The following is a 21,719-nucleotide window of genomic DNA, read 5'->3' as shown; positions in this document are numbered from 1 at the left end:
ACAAACAAAATAATTTTTTTGATAAAAATAAATAAAAATAAAAGTCTTAAAGCTATCGTCGATTTCTTTCTGTTGGGGAAAATGAGATCGCCAAAAACACTTGTCGTTTTCCCAACTAAGTTTGCCCAACTATAACAACTTCCTCTTCTGAGAACCCCGGAAATGTGAAAAAGGTCAAACTGATTCATTCACCAGCTTGTTAGTAGAGACTCCGAGACCCGAAATAGACGAGTCTGATAAGTGAGACATCCAAAATGTGCTCTGCTGGTGTGCCTCCAGGAATATGGTTGGGAAACACGGCCCTGAATAGTTGCTCATGGTATTATCGTGGCTTCTAGGACACACTATCTTAGAGCATGTACATGCAAAAAGATGCTTTAAAAAAAACAAAAGTTGCCATAGAAACAGAGAAATGATGCGAGAGATGCCACACTGGGAAGCAACATTCCACACTCTTGCTCCGAAAACACCAGGGAAAAACGGGACAAATCTTCCCAAACAACACGATTCAGTTCTCAAACCTGTGCAATGATCTTAGACGGTCTCAGTGGCATTATTTCTCCGAACGCTTGGAGCAGGACTCATGTTCTCCTTCAGCTCTAAGATTATCCAGCGTACGGCTCGAGATTACATTACACAAATATATCAACCAGCAGAGAGACAGACGGCAGGAACCTTTACCCCATAAAATCTGAAACCTGACACTCATACTTGTATTTTCAACATTATATTCATGTGATCATTATTTATCATAGAAGAGGGTTTGAGAATGGCAGTGAAGTGATGTAACTGACACTGGTAGGTCACATGACGATGACAACATGGGGAATACGTCTGGATTACATTCATATTATAGCTTTTTAGCAGTTGCTAGGTAGATATTTATTCAACGTAAGTGCTTACTCAAGAGAGTGTGTGATTTCAGACGCAGCCCTGGTTTAGTTTTCAACACAAGTGTTAAATAAATTTCAGTAATTTTTAATCGAAATTGGAATAAAACGAGAATTGTGAAATTTCTAACATCTTTGATCCTTATGGTTGGGTCAAAAAACTAAACTTTTTATTTTATTTGTTTATTTATGTGTCTTTTTTTTTGGGTGGGACCACTGTCCTGACCCTGGACTATATGGCATGAGTACATTAAGATATTATAAACATTAAAGGGATACTCCACTTTTTTTGGAAATAGGCTCATTTTACAGCTCCCCCAGAGTTAAACAGTTGAGTTTTACCGTTTTCGAATCCATTCAGCCGATCTCCGGGTCTGGCGGTACCACTTTTAGCATAGCTTAGCATAGATCATTGAATCGGACAGGACCATTAGCATCTCTCTCAAAAAAATGACCAAAGAGTTTCGATATTTTTCCAATTTAAAACTTATCCTGCGTAATAATCAAGAAACTTTGCTGCCATACCATGGGTCCGTAATGATAGGACGCAGCGCCTGAAAATAGTCGACCCTATAGTCTACCGAGCTGGGGACTATTTTCAGGCGCTGCGTCATATCATTACGCCTGCTGGACTCATGGTACGGCAGCAAAGTTTCTTGATTATTACGCAGGAATGAGAGTATAGTTCCTAGCCATATCAGCCTAGAAAATCGCAACTTTTCATTTTCCGTCGGTCTTAGTACACGATGTCACTACAGAAGAGTCAAGTTTTAAATAGGAAAAATATCTAAACTCTTTGGTCATTTTTTTGAGAGAGATGCTAATGGTCCTGTCCGATTCAATGATCTATGCTAAGCTATGCTAAAAGTGGTACCGCCAGACCCGGAGATCGGCTGAATGGATTCGAAAACGGTAAGACTCAACTGTTTAACTCTGGCGGAGCTGTAAAATGAGCCTATTTCCCCCAAAAAGTGGAGTATCCCTTTAACATCACGATTTTCTGTAAAGTTCCTTTGAAATAATGTGTATTGTGAAAAACACTACATAAATACAATTTAATTTGTATATGTTTCTGACAAACTTCAAAATAACAAAAAAAAATCTAGTTGTCTTAAAAGTTAAACCATCATTTTCACTGAATTACGAAGCATTACAATCCTATAGAAATAGAAATGTTAGTGCAAATTTTGAGTAGTTGGTGGGGCTAGACGGTTTGAGACAAAGACCTCAAATTTCCCATAATAGTAGATGAGACGTTCCTCTAGCAGTGTCCCAAATTTCACAACTTTTAAATAGCACAATCTCGGGGCTGCCATGGATTACGTCCAAAAGTCGCTACAGACTTTTGGTGCTTGACCTTTACAAAAACTGCTATGCAAGTATAAAATGAATGGCAAGTATAAACCGAGTTTCAAAAGTCTACTTTCTAGCTGTCCTTGGTTTCAACTCTCTGTCCAACATCTTATCAGTCTATCGATTTGCTCATTGCTTGTGACATCAGTGACATAGCAGAACACATAATGGACTGACCCGAACTGAAAATAACGAAAGATGAAGGTGAATGATGACAGATCCAATCCTTTACAGAAGTTGAGAAAGAATAGAGCACACTGTTCCCCTAATGAAAGCATTCAACTTCTGCTTGTTGAGGAGAGTGTGATGTTACTTCAGATGCACGAGTTTTACCTAGCAGACCCGGACCATTTCATGAAGATGGACTCCTGTCATGAAAACAGTGAGAAATCACATTGAAACACACTAATTGTGCTAACAACCACTAAGTAACCATATATCAACACTATAGAGTTTTTCATGGGTAGTCATGTTTCATAACAACACCTTATGATCATTATTATCATAAATAAAATCTAATTTGATCGTAAACGTCTATTAGGTGCCATTGGAAAGGTGAAGTTCTGTGCGTTTCTGATCTGGCTCGGGTTTGACAGGAACATTGTGTTTGTTCTCTGAGGTTATTTCGGTCTTTGGGTTTGCGCCATAATTACAGTATGGTCTCAGAACCAGCGATTACAATGAACCGCTTCCATTATTGGAGAAATACTGAACCCAATGACTGCCATGATGACATGAAAACATTCATTCTTTGAATTATTGTATAAGCGACTTATACAATGCAGTTAACGTCAAGCAAGCGCAACATGCGTAAAGTTTAAGTTGGAGCACTACAATTATTAAATATTGAAAATAAGAATGAATTAAACTTAAATGTCAGTATTTAAAAAACATATAACATGACGAAAGCACAACAAAATGACCAAAAACTAAACTAAAATTAATATGTAAACTAAAATTATAAAAATAAAAGCTAATTCAAAATTAAATTAACACTGGCGCACACAATTGGATTTTAATTTGCAGTTTTTCCACATTTCCAAGATGTCAGTAGTTTCAGTTTTGCTTTAAACACATTCGTTAAGGTTTGGCTTTTATAATAAATGCCAAGCCTAAACGAATGATTCATGCTTGCTTTATACTTTATACACTATCATTCATGTTTGTTTTATACTTATATTTTTTATTTCTGTCCTGAATACGTCAAATGTAGAGAATTCAGTGTGGAGTGAGGGGAATAAAATACACGTTTATAGTGTTTGTAAATGGTATTTTACATTATTTCTGAATGGAATCCGATGCAACTTACCTGTGTGTGTGTGTGTGTGTGTGTGTGTGTGTGTGTGTGTGTATGACTCACAGTCAGGTGCAACTTCTTTTCAGGAAAATACGGGTTGAGAATGCGATACAAGACACCACCTCCACATCACAGCTTTACATTTTGTGTACATTATCTGAAATGACTGATGGCTATTGTTCATCTCTGACTGAAACCTGACAAACAGGTTTTCTACGGTTCACAGAGTCATGGCTTTGCATATTTAAATTGTGTAAGTGTATGTTTACTTTTACCAGTTTGACTGTGCTGGGCCTCAAAAAAAAAAAATGGCGTAAAAGTCCGAACAGTTCAGGAATATAACTACTCGACGGATAGGTTGCATAATCAGTTCTTTGATGATCATAAACTGTTGTTTCCATCTAAAAGATCCAAAACCTCAACAAATAAACACATCTATATTAGTCATAACTGGTCCATGGTGTTCTGTTGAAACATGTTTTGCATCAAATGTTTGCACTTAAAAAAAATTACAAAAATAAAACTAACAAAAGCAAAACCTACTATGCAACTGAAGAGTCAGATTCTACATTCGGTGTTAAAGTGTAAAATGCATGCAATGCCAGTAATTAATGGTTGTGCTCATGAAGTTTTAAAGGTCCGATCCCTGTGGAAGTGCAATGCATGTGTGTGAATGAGTTTAGCACTGGTGGGCGGATCACACATTACAGAATGTTCTGGATTACAATAAAACTCAATACAACTACAACACATGGAGTCAGTCAGATCTCTCATTCTCACTCTTTTGCATTGTTACTCGCCAGTTTAGTGTTTAAACATAGTTTGCAAAGCAAAGACAGTGGACTTGCTAATAATAAAAAAAACTGCTCATAAACGCTCATTAGCATAAACATGTATAGGTGGAATAAGAACAATATTTTCCTATGGAAACAAATAAAGCTCCGGTTTAGAAGCTTCTTCCTCGTTGCAAATACTGCACAAACAAGGAAATGCGTCAACCAGTGTTTATTCCTGATAAAAACGTCATAAAATCATATTTTAAATATATATGTTATGCTGTTAATCACTTTGTGTAGCACTAGAAACTAATAAATAAGTACTAGTACCTTGTGGAATAGATATTAGTATCTTAAAAATAAGTACTAGTGGCATGCACATAGATACTAGTACTTGATTAGTGCTAAATGTTAAGCCGGCTTGCCATAATGCTGCAGGTTTGATTGACTGAATGCACGCGCGCCAAACATTCGCTTTGTGTGCGTGAAACCAACACAATATTCATCAAAATATTCAAAACACACATTTAAAAACCCAGCTTTTTGGAATATATCTTTTCTATACAATCTATAGTGTTTCAAACATGTTGCTTCAGTGTTTGCAAGCGCCTATACAGAACAAGCTTTAGTAAGTTCATCAGGAGATATATTACACGCAAACGTTACTTCTGTCGTTTAGGAGCCTTGAAACAATTTCTACATAAAAAAAAACATTCATATAATCTTTAAAGTGCTCGTTGTAGGAATTAAAAACAACCCAGAGCCGTTTCTTCTACATCCAGTGATGCTTTTAAATGGTTCGTTTCGTCCTCGCGCACACACACAGATCAGTGATGTAGCGAAGGAGAAACATCATCAATCTTTCACTTTCATTCTGGAAATAAATGTGTGTCTGTGTGTGTTTGTGTACGAACCCACCTGGATCCTGAAGGAATCGGCGCAAATCTCGCAGGATGAAGAGAAACTGGCGTCGCTCCTCGAGATCAAACCCGTTTCACTGGGAGGAGCGCGTGGAAATTTCCACCATGTGATGGCAAACCCCTCCACGGCACGAGCATCAAATTACAGCAACACACACAGTAATGGAGGGTCTCCAGAGATCATCTTCGGGATCAGCTGCCCGAGTGTGTACGGCAGATCGTGTTCTCCTCGAGGGAGTTTAGGGTGTTTTTGTTCGGTCACGGTTTTATTTTATTTTATTTTATTTTATTTTATTTTATTTTATTTTATTTTATTTTATTTTATTTTATTTTATTTTATTTTATTTTATTTTATTTTATTTTATTAGTTTTACTTTACTTTATCATTATGTTTTATTTTATTATTTGTTGTTTTTTATTGTATTATTTTGTATTATTTTAATTTCTTTTATTTCTTTTTTGTTTTATTTTATGTATATTGCTTTTTATTTAACTTTCATTTAATTATTTAATGTATTATTACATATTATGCCTACATATATATATATATATATATATATATATATATATATATATATAATATTATTATTATTATATATTTTTTATAACTGTCCTCTTTTTTATGACAAGGTTCTCGAAAAAAACGTTCTTCCAGTAACGTTAGTCAAGTCAAGTCACCTTTATAGCCCTTTACAGCCCTTAAGCAGCTTTACAGTGATAACAGGAAATGATGCGTTCCGGCTGATGTTCAGCTGAAGTCAGTTCAGTGTTGATTCAGTTCTGTTGTAAAGATCAACAATTATTCAATTAGTGAATATCATCAATAAAGCAGTTCTGCAAAAATCATGTCACCATCCAGTTCAGTTCTAATACAACAGCGTCAGTGCAGTCAGATCAATAATATTTCTGAATATTAAGTGTCAAGCTGAGCAAGGGGAAGAAAACCTTGGGAGAAACCAGACTCAGTCCCTCAGTTCTCCATGGACAACGAATGATCACGGTGTGATTAGTGTCAGAAATCAGATTGTGGATCATTCAAATATTCATGCTTGAAGATTGATTTTCTGTACGGAGGACCTGGTTCTTGTGGTCTCTGTTGAGGACCTGTGCCGATGGCTGTCATGTCTTCATCCGGCCCGGATCCGGCTGACTGTACGGTAACCTCGGGATAAACAGAGAGAGTAATATTTTCTGTTTCCAACACTCATAATAAATCAGAATATTAGAATGATTTCTAAAGGATCATGTGATAGACGGGAGTAATGATCCTGAAAATTCAGCTTTGCATCACAGAAATAAATGATAATTTAAAGTATAATAAATTGAAAACCAATTATTTTAAATTGTAATAATATATCACAATATAAAAAAAAGAATTCTGTATTTTTGATCAAATAAATGCAGGCTTGATGAGCAGAAGAAACTTCTTTCAAAAACATAAAAAATAGTAATGTATCCAAACTTTTGGCCTGTACTGTGTATGTTTTAGTCTTGATGTAAACTGACAGAGTGTCTGCTTTCTGAACAAGGAAGACCGTTCCAGAGTTTAGGTGCGAAACAGGAAAAGGATCTGTCGATTTTGATGGATATTATCAACTAGCCAGAATTTTGAGATCGCAATAGACATGAAGGACTGATAACATTAATAAAACGTTCTGACAAAGTTATCCAGACATTAATAATGTTCTCAAAATGCTTGCACAAAAAAATCTGAAACGTTTTAGTTGGTCTAAACGTTACTATGTTCCAGAACGTTCAGAAATCATTCAAAAGTAACATTCCCATAATCTCTGCACAATGTATAAGTGGAATGTTCACTTGACGTTTATATAACCAAGGAAAAAACAACAAAGAGAACATTCAGAAATACGTTTTCGTAACTTAATGGGAATGCAAAACGTTCTTAGAACAATATTTTGTGAGCTGGATACTGATATTGATGCTCAGAGTATAGACTTCTATCATGCCAATAATACTTGATTTCAACTTTATTCATTATTTAGTCTTTTACTCTAATAACTTTAGTCTCATAATAACTCCTGGGAGGGGAATCAAGGGTGTCATATTCAATATCAATCTTTTTTTTAATTGTCAAGCAGTGATCTTGTTGTTTTAGTCTGTTAACAGGAGGATATTTACACACTGCAGAGTGAATTCAGATGACTTTGCATATCTGCGATTGAACCGATCTCCCTGCCAGCTTCACTCGTGTGAAAACATGTGCATGTCCTTGAGCAAAATCAAACACACTCATCCTGAAGCTTCTGCAAAGAGATGATGCAAGATATGCAAAAAAAAAAAAAAAAAAAAAAAAAAATGGCAGCATTTAAATCATGCTAACGGATCGCCTTCTTCTTGACTCCGTTGCAATGCAACGTTTGGCGCATTGCATCATGGGATACGGGATTCAATGCAGTGTGCTCTGCACATTTTTGGCAAATGCTTGTCATGCAAGTTTTCAATGCATACAGAAACACTAGCAAATATACAAATAGTACAGTAGTGTGTGTTATTCCATGAACGCTGACATCCATTTGAGAAAGGTCTTCATATCCGTGTATCCGCACAGCGCTGGAAGAGACTGCAGGTATTTTTGGATGGCCAGTTACATTAGTGACCCATATAGCAGAAATAGATCTTGATGCCGCGGACTGACATGCCTTGCTGTGAATAGATTCAGTATATCTTATCAAATATAATGCATTTTTATCAATGGAAGTCTGAGCTGAGACTGAACCTCGTAAGATCACTACATAGACAGCAACTGCTTGTGTCATACAAATAGTGCGTGTGAACCCAGCTGACGAAAGGACCGATCCCATTAAGTTTTTTAATGTTTAAATGTTTTATGTGATCATTGAGGGAACAAACATTATGGGAATGTTACTTTTGAATGTTCTCTGAACGTTCTGAAACAATAGTAACATTTAAAGAACATTAGATGAGCATCCAACTAGAACGTTCCCATGAACGATGTATTAATTACCCTGGTAATCCAGAGTTCTCGCGAGAGCACAAGTTGAATTTGCTCAGCGAGTTACTCTGGTGTCCAGTAATGATGCTCATTAAATATGCCCTTAAATCTGAGCTGCACCAATCACATCGGGTTATCTGAAATAGGCGGGCCAGAGGCGAGATGACGACAGCGCTGTGACTTCGAAGTCATTAGTAAACATTGCAAGATGGCTTTGGATGAACAACACCAGTTGTTTGAAACGGCTTTGGCCGCTACAATGAACGAGTTAGACTTGGCTTTTTATCTAAAACAGGAGCAGAAGACGCCGCTCGAATCGTTCCTTTGCAAGAAGGACGTTTTTGCTGTTTTGCCGACCGGATACGGCAAGAGTCTAATCTATCAGTTAGCTCCGCTGGTATAGCTGAGCGTATGGGGTTTATTGTTGTGATTGGTCGTAGTGTTATCCAATTGCGTGCAGTGAGATTTTCAAATGCATGCTTGGTGCCGCCCCTCGAGCTGGCCGATTTTCATTAGTCGACGCCAGACCATTAATCTTTCAGATTTAGGTCTGGATTTCCAGGCTATGTATAAATAAAATTTTGAGGACATTATTAAAAGCCAGATAACTTTGAACGAACGTTCTATTAACGTTACTGGAAGAACGTTTGTTCATTACTTTGAGAGAACGTTGCCAGAATGTTTTCTGTTAGGGGTGAATCCATGTTATTCAGGTAATGCTGAAAAAAATGCAAATATAGTATTTTTAATAGATTGAACATAATCCGTTCTTGGAGGTATTTTGCAGTGGAAAACGTTCTGGCAAATGTTCTTCCAGTAACATTAATATATTGTTTGTTCAACATTATCTGGTCTTTAAAGGGATAGTTCACTTTGAAATAAATTTTTGATATGTTTTAGCTTACCTCAAGGGCATCCAAGATGTAGGTGTCTTTTTTTCCGCAGTAGTTTCAATTTTGATATTTTTAGGTCAAACCGTTCTTGTCTGTCAGTCATATAATGCAGGTCTATGGTCACCACCTCAAAACACAAGCACAGAGTCCAAATTAAAACAATTCCCCATCGTCCAAATTAAACAATTCCCCATCGTAAGTACACATTGATGGCCTAAGACACGAAACGAGCGGTTTGTGTGAGAAAACGAACAGTATTTATATCGTTATTACCTCTTGTACACAGCCATATCCGAGTGATCTGATCTGACGTGTACGCAGACTGGTGCATAGATATATACACACTAGATGTCGCCTTAAAGACATTCGTTCCAATGAACTGCCGTAGACAAGGCGACGTCTAGTGTGTATATATCTATTCACCAGTCTGCGTACACGTCAGATCAGATCACTCGGATATGGCTGTGTACAAGAGGTAATAACGATATAAATACTGTTCGTTTTCTCACACAAACTGCTCGTTTCGTGTCTTAGGCCATCAATGTGTACTTACGATGGGGAATTGTTTAATTTGGACGACGGGGAATTGTTTTAATTTGGACTCTGTGCATGCTCTTTGAGACAGTGACCATAGACCTACATTATATGACTGACAGACAAGAACGGTTTGACCTAAAAATATCAAAATTGAAACTACTGCGGAAAAAAAGACACCTACATCTTGGATGCCCTTGAGGTAAGCTAAAACATACCAAAAATTTATTTCAAAGTGAACTATCCCTTTAAAGGAACCATATGTAAGATTGTGGCCAAAACTGGTACTGCATTCACTTTCAAATTACTGTAGAGCGGTGTATCCCCTCCCCCTCCCCCTGACTCGAGGGTTGCCAGATAGGCTGCAGGATCCAGTAGGAACGTTTGTAGCTGCAGCTGTGTTAACTAGAGCTGAGCTGGCAACCCGGATGCTGAAACACTACTGACTTCGTGATTGGTAGATAGGTGGAGGGTGGAGCATCAGGCCAAAACACAACATGACATCATCAACATCAGTTGAGGGCTGCAACTTCACTTTTAAATGACAATATCCTGGCCGGACTACTGTTGTCAGTGATATAAGTATTTGAAATGAACATGATTTCTTAATGTCTAGTGACATATCAGGGCCATTTTATGATTAATTGAAATACATTTCTTACATACAGCTCCTTTAATAATGTTCAAAACAAGCACAAATTTTTTTATTTATGCATCATTCATGGAGGTTTTTTCCAATTGCTAACACACTAAAATGACACACACAGCACAATTATTTAAACTGACACACAGAGAGCAAAACCTCTTCTCAAGTCTCCAAAAGTCTAAACACATTTTCTGCTTTACACACATTTTGCAATTCAAAATGGCACTTTTTAAACACACTGATCACGGTTCTCTGCGTAACACACAACAATCTGACATAAAGTCACATGATTGCCATTTCAAAACTCTGCCATTCAAAATGACACTCCATGAGATGATTGGCCGATACATGCGTCACCTGACCAAACACCTCAATGCTTAACTGTTAACACTTCAATCTTTTGCATTTTACAGTTTTTTGTGAGCATACTTTTGTTCAGTCCAATGTAAATATTTCTGCTGTGCATATGTTGCACTGAATTGTTCAGTGAAAAAAAAATGATAATAATAATAATTGTTTCAACAGCATGTGTGTGTGTCTGCAAATATTTCTGTGCATGTGAACAATCTGCAGAATTTTCTACAATTTGAACTATTTTAGTATTTACAGTTTTTCTCGATTGTTTACACACATTTTCTGAAAGCATGCCTCATATTCTCAGAACTCTACACACAAATCCAAAAAAAAAACCACACACAATGGGCAAAACCCCTCAATTCTCCTGCAAAATGAAACTTTACATTCAAAACAATGTTATTTCTTCTCAAAATGGTATTTTGTTTTCAAATGACACACACAAACCATCAAATGAATAAGAACCAGTTGAACACTGATGTGCTCAATGTAAAACACTGTGATGAATGGAAAACACTTCTTCTCCATTCATCATAATGACTTAGGCCTTGTTTTGTTCAGTGTTACACTTACTACAGACAGTACATACATAAGTGTGTTGTAAAATATTTGAGAATATTGTTTTTATACTCAGAACACACAAATACATGGTAACAAATATATTTTATTTTTCCCACAAAAACAATGTGCATCCCAACCAACACAAAGTTGTACATACAGTGGTCTACATACAAAACAACAGACGAATTTACTGTATACAGTTACAGTAAAAAAAAAAAAAAAAAAATCCAATGTTGGCATCCATCGCTCCATTGAAGAGCTGACCTGTTGCCCTTTATGCTAAAGCTCTGATTGCTAATTGTAAAACTGTGTGACGGGTGTTTGCCCATGTGATGAGTCAGTGTGCATATTTGAATGGCAGTGTGTTCCTTGTGAAAACAAGAGATTTTCTGCATGAAAATTGTGCCAAAAGCAGAGAATTGTGTGTAGTGTTTTGAAAAAAGTGTGTTTTAGATCTGCAATTTGAGTGTAAAGCAGGAATTGTGCTTGTAGTTTAGCAGAATTGGTTCAGGGGCTTGGTGAATGAGTTACATGTTGTGGTCATTGTGTCTCAAGTACCAGAAAATGTGTGTTAACAATCGAGAAAAACTGTAATATTTAGTACACCAACAGTGTGTAGTTGGTTAGACAAAAATCTGCTAATATGAATGAAGTGTGTGCCATTTCGTGCAAAAGTTTGATTTTGATAATGCTTTGTGTTTAGTTTTGGTTGCAGTGCTTCATTTTGCAGGATATATTGGGTATTTTGCAGTTTGGGTATATGTGGTTTTGTGAATTGTGTTCAGTATTTTGATAAAACAAGCCTAGTTTGCAAAATTGTTTGTTAGCAATTGGAAAAAAATGTAAATTTAATGTTAGCAAAACGGGAGCATGTCTATGTTCCCACAGCCCTATGTTCCCACAGCCCTAACCCTAACCCTAACCCCTAAACCTACCCATCACAGGAGGGAGACTTGTCTGGGATGTTATTGGGCTATCCCTGTACCAATACAAGCACTAAAACCTACCCTTCGTGGGGGAATTAGGCTTGATTGTTTCACATACCTAAACCTACCCCTCACAGGAGGGAGACTTGTCTGGGATGTAATTGGGCTATCCCTGTACCAGCACAAGCACTAAAACCTACCCTTCATAGGGGACATAGTTAAATGAGAGAACATAGGGCTGTGGGAACATATGGTTGTGGGAACAGGGCTGTGGGAACATAGGGCCTAATTTTCAAAATTTTCAGTAAAAAAAAAATTCTTAGAATTGTGGGAACATAGGGCCGTGGGAACATAGGGCTGTGGGAACATAGGGCTGACCCCAGCAAGACATTCCATATTGTCTATGTGAAGGATAGATGCAATGCTGCCTTGGAAATCCTTTCAGTGATCAGTTCTTAAAAAAAAAAAAATGTCTTAATGTGAGGAACATATTAATAAGAACCTTGTTCCTCTATAAAGAACATTTTGTGCATTGAAAAGTTGTTAAAGGTTCCTCATAGAACCATCGATGCCAGTACAAGTGCTTTAGTTAGGCGGCGCGTTTGATTATTGGAAGAGTCTGATGACTTTATGACCCTTTTAAGCTTCACGCTGGGTATAATGACCACCGTATATCACCATCAGTCTGTTGGAGGTTCTAGCACATTCTGTTCTTATGCGGCTGCTTTTACTGTGAGGAACCATCAATCACACACCGCTGACACGCTTTATATGAGCTCATGAGTGTGAATGTGTGTGTGTTGATCTCACTGCACAGGTATGCACTCGCCGCTTCGTCTCGACACCCGTTATTCTGCACGTTTTTCTCCAGTTCTTACAGAAAAAGAGGTCAAAGTTTGGCGGGTCATTTTGTAAAGGCTCTCTTATATAATGAGATCAATCTTCAACCGGAGGCCTGACATTATTCACTAAAACAAACACGAGACAAATCATTTACCCTTTAGATACTTGCATGCTTGAAATCAGCAGGGGTTGAGAAGAGCACTTTTAGAGCTGTTAATTGAAAAGTTTATTTATTATTATAATAGACCTGATGGTGCAAGTCATTTTCACTATTTAAAGAGCTCCTATTCTGCTTTTTCCACATGTTCATCTGTCTTTAGTGTGTAATATTGCTGTTTGAGCATTAAAAAGGGAGTTATTCTCTATATCAGTGTCTGTTTCTGAACTCCTGAAACGCCTCCATTGTAGTCTTGAGTTTCTTCCGGGAACGAACACGTCACAATATTCCTCATTATAATAATTAATGCGCAGAATAAAGGGGCGGGGCCTGGTTGAGTTAGTTGGTAGTGTGTTAAACTGGCAGTTATGGTAAGAGGCGGGACATTTCCCAAACACACTCGACCAATCACGACACACTGCTCCAGCCGACCAATCAGAGCACAGTGTGCTTTCAGAAGGAGGGGCTTCATAGAGACAGGAAGTAAACAGAGCGTTACTGACAGACTGGGAAGAGAGGAGCCGCAACAATGGAGAATATGAGGGAAATAATGTTCACATCACATTTCTGTGATGAAGCCGGTGGTTTGCATACATCGTTCAGACATGTTGAGCCGTAGTGCTCATGTTTAAACTGGCCTGTGGTGTGTTTTTATGCCATACTGTCTCAAGAGCCAACATTTTCTGACAAAAAGTGTTAAAAATGTAACATGAGCCATATCAGTTCTCATGTGAAGCTCAGTCCTCGGGCACTTTCTAAAACTGACTTCAGCGACGGGACACTGCAGAAAAAATGCAGTGTACTTCTTCGTCTTGTTTTCCAGCACAAATATCTAAACATTCTTAAATCATGACACATTTACTGGAGAAGCATCAGATATTAAGTGTTGTTTTTTATATCATGTATCAAATTTAATTTAATTAAGATTAGAGTTAGAATTTAGTTTCCCCTTTGAATTAAGATTATTTTTCTGACCCCATTGGCAGATATTTATTCTTGTTTTAAGCACAAACTCACTTAATTTTGATTCATTTTTCAGTAAACAAGACTTATTGCTTCTCCAGTAAATGTGAATTTAATAATGTTTAGATATTTGTGCTGGAAAACAAGTCAGAAACCCTGAGAACGAGCATCATTGTTTTGCAGTGTGATCTTGTTTTTGATGAGATGCTTGATTGAATCAGGATGTGTGTGTGTGTGTGTGTGTGTGTGTGTGTGTGTGTGTGTGTGTGTGTGTGTGTGTGTGTGTGTGTGTGTGTGTGTGTGTGTGTGTGTGTGTGTGTGTGTGTGTGTGTGTGTGTGTGTGTGTGTGTGTGTGTGTGTGTGTTTGCAGGACAGTATGGAATGTGAACAGCAACATTCCCGCTGTGCAAGCCCTGTTTTTACTGTCCGGTGTAATTATTACTGGACATTCAGTCATCCAAACATACAGCAGCAAAAGCAGATTCATCCAAACTTACCATTCATCGACATTAAACAGAGCCATTCAAAACACACTCTCTAAACTAGATTTCTGTGTTTGCTCGTGCAAAACCTGCAGCGGACAGAGAATGTCTTTCTTAAAAACATTCTTCCAGTGACATTAATAGAACATCCGTTCAACATGTTCTCAAAACATTAGAACAAAAACATTATTTATGCATCGTTCATGGAGCGTTTTTTCATTGGACAGTTTTTTTTACATTAGCAAGTGACCCATATAGCAGAAATAGATCTTGATGCCGCGGACTGACATGCCTTGCTGTGAATAGATTCAGTATATCTTATAAAATATGATGCATTTTTATCAATGGAAGTCTGAGCTGAGACTGAACCTCGTAAGATCACTACATAGACAGCAACTGCTTGTGTCATACAAATAGTGCGTGTGAACCCAGCTGACGAAAGGACCGATCCCATTAAGTTTTTTAATGTTTAAATGTTTTATGTGATCATTGAGGGAACAAACATTATGGGAATGTTACTTTTGAATGTTCTCTGAACGTTCTGAAACAATAGTAACATTTAAAGAACATTAGATGAGCATCCAACTAGAACGTTCCCATGAACGATGTATTAATAACATTTTGAGGACATTATTAAAAGCCAGATAACTTTAAACGAACGTTCTATTAACGTTACTGGAAGAACGTTTGTTCATTACTTTGAGAGAACGTTGCCAGAATGTTCTCTGTTAGGGGTGAGTCCATGTTATTCAAGTAATGCTGGAAAAAAATACAAATATTAGAAGAAATACAGTTTTTTTAAATGTTGAAACTTGTTTTCGGAAAACATTCAAAAGTAACATTCCTATAATGTTTACAAAATGAAAAAAGGACCTTAACATTTGCATAACCAAGACAATTAAAAAAAAGTTGTTTTGTTTGTTTGTTTGTTTGTTTTTAACTGGACTTTTTAAAAATGTTCAGAGAACATTTATAACTTCTTTCATTCACTGCAAAAAGTGACGTTCTTCCTCAGTGTTTCTGTCTTGTTTTCCAGCACAAATATCTAAACACTCTCATTTACTGGAGAAGCAGAATGACTGAAGATATAAGATTAAGTCTTGTTTACTAAATTAATCAAAATTAGGTGACTTTAAGCTTAAAATAAGAACAAATATGTGCCAGTGGGGTCAAAAAGTAAGAACAAGATTGTGTTTCTGATGTTTTCTCGCTTAGTTTTGACTTTTTGCAGTGTAATTCAAAACCAGATGACATCATTTTTACTGCATTTTCCTGGTTTTCCCTGCTGTCCGTGACTGTTCTGGTTCAGGAGTGAAGCGACTCTATGGGCTCTTGAAGAGCGCGACGAGCTTCACATGGCGATTCCTCACACAGGCTTTTAACAAGCTTCTGTCTGTGACCATCAGACCAAAACACAAGAGCCCTAAACATGTTACATAAAGCGTTACGCAACCGCCATGACGACTATAAAGACATCAGTGGAGCAGAAGAATCTGACAATTACAGACACTTTCAGATGCTCCTTAAATACCAAATTATCTGATGCGTGACCTTCATTACTCTGATTTCTGCTGCTGGAATTGGAAAACAAACTACTTATCTGATTAAAACGTGATGGCAAACTCAGAAACCCTGGAGGACATGTGCACAAACACACCGCGTCTCACCTGTGAGAGATATTTCACAAACGGCCATGAGATAAACCAGCTCTGATAGGAAACAATCACAAACACACACACACATGATTTCTGGGCAAAGGATGGTCAAACTTCTCACATATGCATCAGCAATTCACCAACAAAAACAAACAAATAAAAAAAAAATTCGAAGTTGTAAATAAAGATAACTGGAGTGTGTTTTACAAGAAAATACTATTTGAGTTTTTCTACAGCACAAATGTCACCTTTACTTCACTGTAACTTCTGAGTGCACTGTTTATCCATGAATCATTGATTAGTTTGATAGTAACCCCAGCAGATAATGTTCTCAGAACAAGATTCTCTCGTTCAGTTTGATGTTCGTCTAACGTTTGAAGTGTTTCAGAACGTTCAGAGAACATTCAAAAGTAACATATTGTTTGAAGAATGATGCAATGGAAAGTTCCCTTAATGTTCGTATAACCAAGAAAATGTTTTTTTTTAAACATTTACAAAACTGGATGGGAACATTCAGAAATAGCGTTTTCATAACTTAATAGCAAAACTTTTTGGAACGTATTTTTGTTGGCTTGGAAGTGGGTTATATTTATAATATTATACATAAAAATGGTTATTGCAAGTGGAGGCAGCACAGATTCATTAATGAATTATATTTCCAGTATGTTTCTGCAGGTGAAGTGAGTGAATATGTTTTTCTCTAGTATCTGTGATTGTCTTTATGTTGTGCTAAAGAACATCCATGTTTTGCATCTGTGTCAACACCCACCCGTGAGCGGGACAGGGTCTCCTCACACGTACAGATGTTTCCGCACTTGTTATTCTGTCCTAATAAAACAAGGAGCAGGAAAATACATGCAGCTGGAGCATCAACTCGATCAACACACGTTCACTGCAAATATAGTCCATGCATCCATCCATGCATCCATCCATCCATCCATCCATCCATCCATCCATCCATCCATCCATCCATGCATCCATGCATCCATCCATCCATCCATCCATCCATCCATCCATGCATCCATCCATGCATCCATCCATCCATCCATCCATCCATCCATCCATCCATCCATCCATCCATCCATCCATCCATCCATGCTTCCATCCATCCATCATCCATGCATCCATCCATGCATCCATCCATCCATCCATCCATCCATCCATCCATCCATGCATCCATGCATCCATCCATCCATCCATCCATCCATCCATCCATGCATCCATCCATGCATCCATCCATCCATCCATCCATCCATCCATCCATCCATCCATCCATCCATCCATCCATCCATCCATCCATCCATCCATCCATCCATGCTTCCATCCATCCATCATCCATGCATCCATCCATCCATCCATGCTTCCATCCATCCATCATCCATCATCCATCCATCCATTCATCCATCATCCATGCATCCATCCATGCATGCATCCATCCATCCATCCATGCATCCATCCGTCCATCATCCATGCATCCATCCATCCATCCATCCATCCATCCATCCATCCATCCATCCATCCATCCATCCATCCATCCATCCATCCATCCATCCATCCATCCATCCATCCATCCATCCATCCATCCATCCATCCATCCATCCATCCATCCATCTCTCCATGCATCCATCCATGCATCCATCCATCCATCCATCCATCCAATTAATGTTCTCAGAACGTTCTTGCAAAGAAGAATAACGCTTCCAGTAACGCGAATGTTCGTTCAACATGATCTGATGGACTTCTCAAAACATTAGCACAACAACTTTATGTATACATCATTCATTCATGTTTTTTCCTGAAATGCTTTAAAGGGATACTCCACTTTTTTTGGAAATAGGCTCATTTTACAACTCCGCCAGAGTTAAACAGTGTCTTACCGTTTTCGAATCCATTCAGCCGATCTCCGGGTCTGGCAGTACCACTTTTAGCATAGCTTAGCATAGATCATTGAATCGGACAAGACCATTAGCATCTCTCTCAAAAAAATGACCAAAGAGTTTCTATATTTTTCCTATTTAAAACTTGACTCTTCTGTAGTGACATCGTGTACTAAGACCGACGGAAAATGAAAAGTTGCGATTTCCTAGGCTGATATGGCTAGGAACTATACTCTCATTCCTGCGTAATAATCAAGAAACTTTGCTGCCGTACCATGAGTCCAGCAGGCGTAATGATATGACGCAGCGCCTGAAAATACAACTTTTCATTTTCCGTCGGTCTTAGTACACGATGTCACTACAGAAGAGTCAAGTTTTAAATAGGAAAAATATCAAAACTCTTTGGTCATTTTTTTGAGAGAGATGCTAATGGTCTTGTCCGATTCAATGATCTATGCTAAGCTATGCTAAAAGTGGTACCGCCAGACCCGGAGATCGGCTGAATGGATTCGAAAACGGTAAGACTCAACTGTTTAACTCTGGGGGAGCTGTAAAATGAGCCTATTTCCTAAAAAAGTGGAGTATCCCTTTAACATCAACATTCACAATGTTTTTTTTTTGTTTTTGTTTTTTAAAGGTCACTTGGTTTAGAATGTTCAGAGAACATTCAAAAGTAATACTGAAACGTGGTTTGCAAGATGACAAAATAGAATATTCTCTTAACATTTTCATAACCAAGAAAAGCCATTATTATATTTTTTATTCTATATTTAATCATATATTTATTCTATTATTTATTCTATTATTGGCCATTATTCTACTTACCGCAAGAAGATATCACTTATCGGTTTGGGACAGATGTTTGCTGCTACGCCTGTCCATCCCCTTGTTTCACAACCAAGAAAAGAAAATGTTTCTAAAGTATTATTTTTTTGAGAACATTCAGAAATAAAGTTTTCTGGACATTTTTACTTTTCGCAGTTTTTTTGGGTTGTGATAAAAAGAGATATACAAAAGAAAAAAAGAAAAGATTAGATAATGCATTATTTGCATATTTAGATTTATAATTTGAGAAAACTTGTACTACAAAAATGTATCTTAAAGACAGCATTATCACTAAATCAAACCTCACACTCATGAAACAAGGTTCTATGTGGTTCTATATAGAACTCTAGGGTTCTTGGCTCAATTTTAAAAAAACCTTTCCAAAAAGGTTCTATATCAGGAGAAATGTCTTCAACTATTGCATAATACTTTCATGTTTAATGTGTTCTTTTATTTTTTTGTGATAAATATGTTTACGATAAAGTATGTTCATAAAATTTTATTAAAATTAAAAAGGAATTAAAACAAAATTAATTAGTTGAAACGAAATCCATAAAATGATTTCATGATTGGAACCCCTAAAAAGTGCCTGATAGAACTTTTTAAGGTTCTATTTAGAACCTTTTCTTCTTAGAGTGGCAGGACTGAATGAGTTTACAGGATCTCTCTCTCTCTCTCTCTCTCTCTCTCTCTCTCTCTCTCTCCCTCACTCTCTCCCTCACATGCATCCGTCATGTGCCGGTCATTTTCCAAACTGCTCCTGATGCACAAACAACACTGATATGCTGTCGCTGTATTTTTCCACAGAGCAGCGCAGACTTCATGCTCGTCCACCCACAGTGATTTAAAAACTTTCTGACACTCGGCCTGAGAAATTCTCTGCTTTATTTCCAGCATATCAGTCCTCGCTGCCCTCAGTCAACAGTGGGCAGAGCCCGAGCCGAGGGAGCCAGCAGATCAGACGACTGAGGAGAGACGGGAGTCTGAATGAAGGAACTCATGCAGTGTTTTGATGGATTTCATATTGAAATGTGAAGCTACAATGAAGATTTTGTATTTTGCTGGACAAAAATCTAATTTCCACCTACTTAAAAACTTCAGTTCAGTTGCTGTCTTAAATTAAGGAAAATCATATTAGCTGTGCAAGTCATTTCACAAATTAGATTAAACTGACTTTAAAAAGTTGTTAATCTTGTATAACTTAGAAAAAAAGAGGTTTAAATTGGTTAATTTCATATTTGTTTATGCCACCAATTTAACCCCTATCTGCAATACAAAAAATGTTGCACCCCCACTGTCCTATTTTACCCATGCATATAAATAACATCATACATATAATTTTAAATTGTGTAAAGTGTGTGTATCTGCATATGCATATATTATTATAAAATGTGTATCTTGTGTTCATGTTAAGTATGGGATTTTTCAATGCTACAACAAATTGTGTGTGTGACAATTGGCCAATAAATCTGATTCTGAATCTGAAATCTAAATTATTTTGAAGAGTTAAAATAATGGAAACATTTTTTGTCTAAATGTCTAGGCATAGCAAATTTCTGTCTGTTTTTTTCTGTCCAAGTTGATTCGTCAAAGTTTTCAACAAAACTATTTTTGTTCTGAAAATGTGCAATGGAAGCATCATAATGTTCCCAAAGGTTTTGTTTCCACGTTCGTTGATGCGTCAGACTGTGTTTGTTTGCAGAGGCTGGATGGTTTTTGAGATGATCTGTATAAATAATCTCATGTATGTCCATGCAGTGGTCAGATGGATGAGCAGCTGTGTTTTTCTCAGCATAACCTCGTCCACCTTCATGTCTTCTCTCATGTTCTTTTGGTTGTAGATCTCCAGACACTGCTGACCCGAATTACTCAGAAAACACCTACGCCATAGACCCCCAGGCAGTAAGCCACTATTTTGGGCTATTTTTCAAGCAATATGTGTATGCAGGTGCTCAATATATATATTATATAAGCTGTTTTCTGGACTGCTTAATTATGGTGCATCATGATAAGTAAAAGGAAAGACGTTAAAAGCAGTTGTTGAGTGGTGAGATGTGTCATCAAATGTTTAATAAGATTCAAAATCATCACATAAAGGAGCTAATAGAACTTTGTAAAAAGCATTATACCAGATGAGTGCAAGTGTAGTTTGACTTTGGTAGAGATGCTTTGAGCGGCATCACAATACAGCAGTGACTATACTGCCATCTAGTAGAGATATAAGGATCTAAATTAATTTAAAATCCAAATGGTCTTTTAAATAGGCACACACAGTGGGCCCAAAAACTATTTGTTCTACTCATTCACACTAATAATCATTAGTTTAAGTGCCTGTACCTGCACTCAAATGCTACAGGATCTTCCCTCAGAACTAATTCAATTAACATAATCAGTAAAACAACCTTAGTTAACTTGGTTCACAAAGACTGTGCTGGAGACCAACACTAGACCAGTAGCAAACCATTACTAACTTAAAGGGATATATCACCCAAAAATTTTAATTCTGTCATTAATTATTAACCCTCATGTCGATCTTTTTTTATGAAATCTGAGAAATATGTCCCTTCATTGACTGCTACGCAACTACCAATTTGACACTTCAAAAAGTTCATAAAGAGTTCGTAAAATAATAATCCATATGAATTGAGCTGTTTAGTCCAAATTTTCTTAAGACACTCGATCACTTTTGATGCTGCATAACACGAGAATGAACCTCATTAGTTTTTGTCAAGTTAACATGCTTGAGCTTCCGTTTACCACAACTGATCATGTGTGAGTTGAGTTTATGAATGT

At 37.2% G+C, this 21,719-nt stretch overlaps 1 long non-coding RNA gene across 1 annotated transcript in view; it reads right to left on the bottom strand.

The window, feature by feature from the left end:
• LOC309496739 overlaps positions 1-21,719 on the bottom strand; it is a 121,421-nt gene that overhangs the window by 30,000 nt on the left and 69,702 nt on the right. The gene's annotated exons all lie outside the window — the stretch shown is intronic.

This window comes from Leuciscus leuciscus, assembly GCF_965113295.1.
Source record: "Leuciscus leuciscus genome assembly, chromosome: 4".
Lineage (NCBI taxonomy): Eukaryota > Metazoa > Chordata > Actinopteri > Cypriniformes > Leuciscidae > Leuciscus > Leuciscus leuciscus.
This window is presented reverse-complemented; position numbering and strand designations above follow the sequence as displayed.